General features: G+C 46.3%; 1 long non-coding RNA gene across 1 annotated transcript; it reads right to left on the bottom strand.

Annotated features, from left to right (window-relative positions):
• Positions 1–2,092: 2,092 nt before the first annotated feature.
• On the bottom strand, positions 2,093–4,260 carry LOC111851718 (uncharacterized). The gene is made up of 3 exons (XR_002840088.2): positions 4,064–4,260; positions 3,171–3,254; positions 2,093–3,091 (listed from the first exon to the last, which is right to left on the bottom strand). It is a non-coding gene; the product is annotated as an uncharacterized lncRNA (long non-coding RNA).
• Between the last annotated feature and the right edge of the window lie 552 nt (positions 4,261–4,812).

Raw genomic sequence — 4,812 nt, forward strand, 5'->3', positions numbered from 1 at the left:
GCTGACAGGCATGCTGAGAGCTGGGCGTTTCTAGCATTCTCTGTCCGGGCGCCTCAACAGCCCCACCTTCTGGTCAGCAGTTGCTAATACAGGCTCAGCTGCTGGAATGAAACGGGCCGCAGCTAGTTCTCAGACAGCGGCTATGCGGGCCTCCTGCTGAGCCTGTCTCTGTGTTTTCAAATGCGTGTTTGACTTTGCAAAAACTTACGGAAATTATCTACTTTTTCATACATTAAGAGAAAAGTATCTAAATGATTTGTGATAATTGTTGTTCAACCTTTGTTTTATAACAGAGATTTGCAAATGCTCACTTATTCCACAAGCTTGGTTTACCAGTGTCTTGGTGCATTCCTTTTGAACTGGAAAGTCAGAATTTCTCAGTTACTAATCAGGAACTGGAACACCCCCTGAAGTCAGAGTTCCAACTTGGAAAGTTGGAGGAACCGCTGCAACCTCGACCTTGGCTAGGATAGGAGATGGCTGCACCCTTCATCCATAGAAGTGAAAACTGTAGTTATATATTGTTTATTAGCATTTAAAGTTTATTTGTGGCTCATTAAATTGGTCATACACACAGTACTGTTCAACTGCTATCTGTGGACATGTTTGTTTGTATGTGCAAAGAACGTGTAATGAAAGAATGTTGCATTTATACTGCACCTTTTCAAGACACCCAACGGCAGCCATTCTGCACCAGTACGCTCACCACACAGTAGCTAAGGTGGTGAAGGGGCAGGAGAGAATTCACCAGTTAGATATAGGGAATGATTAGAGATTTGATAGGGCCACAGTGAGCAATTTCAGCCAGGACATCGGGGTAGCACACCTACTCTTTCAAAAGACGCCCAGGGATCTTTTATGACCTCAGAGAGTCAGAACCTCTGTTTTACATCTTATCTGAAGGACGGCACCATCTTTACAGCACCCTATCCCCATCACTGCACTGGGGCTTTGGGATCCACACAATGGGACAACCCAGCTGGTCTCCCATCCAAGTACTGCCCAGGCCCAAACCTGCTTAGCTTCAGGTGAACTGCACATGGTATGGCTGGTAATGGTAATGCATACTACTTAACAGCTAAAAATGAACCTGGCTAGAACTGGTATTGCTAATGGCTGATCTGGCCAGTTGTACTGGAACACAGTTAACTCGAGTGTGACGTCATTCCCGGCTCCAACGTCCAAGGTAAACAGAACGCTCGTCTCTCCCCACACAGCCGGATGCATTGTGGGTAGTGAGTGTGTCCAGGTTAAGAATTGTATGAAAAGTAAGCCTGAAGTAATCATGAGGCATCTCGGATCTGCTTCAGTGCCATAATGGCTATTGATTGGTGGATCTGGTCCAGCACTCACTCGCCAGTGGGGCCTGAGACGGACTTTGCAGCGGGTGGCCCGCCTGGGTCAATGTCAGCCACACTTCGCGGACTTCCAGACAGCCACCTCACTGCCGGTACGTGTCCCAGGTTCTGCGGTTGGAGGGAGGGAGATTGGCAGAGCGAATGGCTGGAGGCCATAGCTGCCCCCCACCCCAGCCCACCTCTTTTCTGTAGCCAGTATTGCTAGAGTCAGCAGTAGTGTCTATGGGCTGCTGTGTGGCTCGGCGGGCTAAGTCTTTGGGTCTCTGAGCAGAAGGTTGCCAGTTTGAGCCCCAACTGAGTCATGTCTCTGTAGGCCATTGAGCAAGACCCTTTACTGCCATCTACAGGCTGATCCTGTCATGGGACACCCCCCCCCCCATGGCCAAGCTTGCTCTTATCTGTCTGTGTGTCTTACGGAGTAGGTAAATAGAATCCCCCCCTAGGGAATAATAAAGTATCACTATCCTATTCACTCAAACCATGAATTTGGCCACAAACAGTCACTGCACTAAACAGTAAATAAACACATTCATTATTTAGGTAATGCTGAAGCAATGTGTTCTGCTAATCAGCTAACTAGCTACCATCGTCAGATGCTTCTTGCTAGCTATTTATTCGATTTGAAGACATCATGGGGGGGCGGGGCTGGGAGATAGTGACTTTTTGAAAGGAGCCCCAGAAACAACAAACTGGCCCCTGTCTACAGTCACGCTGTTTGAATATACACCCAAAAACACCCAAATATGCACATACACCCAAAAACACACATACCCAAATATGCACATACACCCAAAAACACACAGGCACGCACACAGCACTCTAACCTTCAGGCAAAGAACCACTCGAACAACTAACTCGTATGTCCCTGAAAAACATTACAGAAACATTGCATTAATTCACATTAATGTCGCAGGTAATTTCACGGTCATCAGCTGGCACACATCTGCGTGTCCTGCGTGCTGATTATGGGAAACTCCCTCATTTAAAGGATTTTTTTTTGGCTTAACGCGAGCTGCACTTGCACATGTGTTCTGGGCTGCTGGACGACACCCGCCAGCAGCACAGGAGACTCGAGCCGACGAGATTCTGCAGGCAGGATGAGACAGGCTCCCGGAGACAGAAACCCGCGTAAAGAATGACTTCTGTTTAAATCCACACCTTCTCATGGAGGTACCTTACCAAAGGCACGGAACAGGAGCGAGAGGGTCTAGATCAATTAAGAGCCGTCGTCTGCATATATAGCAACCTGATCATTGGTTACCCGAGTCCTGAAAAAGAAGGAGAAAACATGGCGGGGGGGCTGATGGATGGAGAGAGGAGGGAGGAGGGAGGAGAATGGGCGGCGGGGCTGTCCAGGCTGACTCGTTATGTCCTGAGCTTATTGGAAAACAGTCTGAGTGCAGCCCAGTACTGAAATTAGTTATTGATCCGGCTGCCGTGCTGTGGGCTCGCAGAATCCCTACTCCTCACTGCTGCCTCCTTTTATTTTTTCCCTGGCTTCTCCTCGCCTCCTCCTTCCAGGCTATCACGGCTTCCCTTTTTCCAGCAGCTTCTCTGACTTTCTACCGTCATCCCAGCCTGCCCACCCCGCTCATACTTCCATCTGCCCCCGCTCATCCCGCCATCTCACCGGTCCTCCACAAGGGGTCGCTGTTGGTCGGAGAGGTCACGCAGAAGGAGCTCTGCTTTCATATGCTGACACTTGGTGAGGGCAACACGGGCCTCTCCTCCATCTATGGCGCAGAGGGACAGACGTGCAGACTCGGACCGTGATGTAACTAGGCCACAGGAACACCTGGCTTCAGGTCTCACCTGTACAGTGATGGCGTCCTCACCACTTGGCGTTTTGAAGGATTTCCACATATTCCTGCACGTTCTTCTCCAAGTACATTTGTCCTTGTTTAAAAATTAAAAACAAAAAAATTCAGCATAGATTTTCAGCCCAGGAACCTTGATAGTACTCATGTAATTAACCAATTTTACTGCTGAAATACAACTGGGGTGTTTATAAAAGCAATAAATAATTCACCTGGAAAGATATGTGTACATTTCAATGTTAAGTCAGCTCACTAAGCTCCGCTTTCTTTCTGTGCGATCGAAGCTAAATTTAGCAGCCCGCTAGCGCCTGTGTTCCCACAAGAGGGAAATCGGTCCTGTTTACGAAGGTGAAACTGACGTTCTTTCCAAATAATATATCTTTTAACAACCACCAGGTGTCACTGCGCAACATAACAGACACCCATCCATTGATCCATACGTTTTCAATAACTGCTTATCTAACTAGTACTGGAGTACGCTGGGCCATGGCGTGGTACCCCTTGGGCAGGACCCCAGTGCCTTACAACGCATTCGGGTAGGTACTCTCACATGCTAACGGCCATTCTACGTTTTTTTTTTTGCTGCAAAAGAACACAGCAGTTCCAATCAAGTTGGATTTATTTGTTTGGCCATTATCATCAGGACCCATGGTAAAGGAAGAAGTAACAAAAGGGCGACGAAAGCGATGGACACAGGGCTAACCTAGTTAAAATGATTAGTCGCTGTAGCACAAACCAATCTCACAGCATAGCTTCCAAATGCAGCCTCATAAACAACCAAATGCTGCATTAAACAACTTTAATTGAAGAAGCAACACAAGCAGCCGGGAGATTTAGAGCTATCGGCTAAATTAAACATAGCTTAACTAGCCAGCGCCTTGGGCTCACCTCAGTCCGAAAGTTGATTTTTCTATTTTGCAAATTATACACCTAGCTATATAGAGGGAGCAGCATATTTAATTCTATAGACTGCAGAAACAAATAACATTTCATTTTAGACTAATGGCTCTTGGCCATATTGGACAAATAACCTGCAAAACATAAATAAATTATGCGTCGTTTATGCTTAGGACGTTTATTTACATTTTACAATATGTTCCGAAGAGGACAAATAGTTCCTCTATAAAGCCCTCCTGAGTGACGCAGCCTTGAACCAATTGGGTGGTACTACGTCAGTGCTGGCCGCCTGCTGCCTTTGCGCTTGACGTGCTTCGTGACAGAAAAGCAAACCGTCGTTATGCGGTTCGGTGTGGTGCCATGATGAAAAACGAAGGACACAAAAGAAGACATCACCATTTAACCTGAACTGCTCGTCTTCGGACTGAGAGGAAATGGGAGAGCAGACGCATGGAAATGATAGTAAACAATAAACGCAGATTTTTTTCGCACCTTAAAAGTTTTTATTTGCACATTTTTACATTAGCAGAGAAGGCTCATTACAGGCAGGTGTGATGCAGATGTATAAACCTGTGAATATTGGAAAACACAATTTTATATCCTTTTCACTGCATAAGAAAAAAATACTAGTAATTGTGCTACTGCTGTTGCATTCATGTTCTCCGAAATGGTAAATTATGTGAATCGGTAACAAAGTTACAAACAATAGAGAACCATCTATACTTATTCAGCAGAAAAAG

This window comes from Paramormyrops kingsleyae, chromosome 2 (assembly GCF_048594095.1).
Source record: "Paramormyrops kingsleyae isolate MSU_618 chromosome 2, PKINGS_0.4, whole genome shotgun sequence".
Classification (NCBI taxonomy): domain Eukaryota; kingdom Metazoa; phylum Chordata; class Actinopteri; order Osteoglossiformes; family Mormyridae; genus Paramormyrops; species Paramormyrops kingsleyae.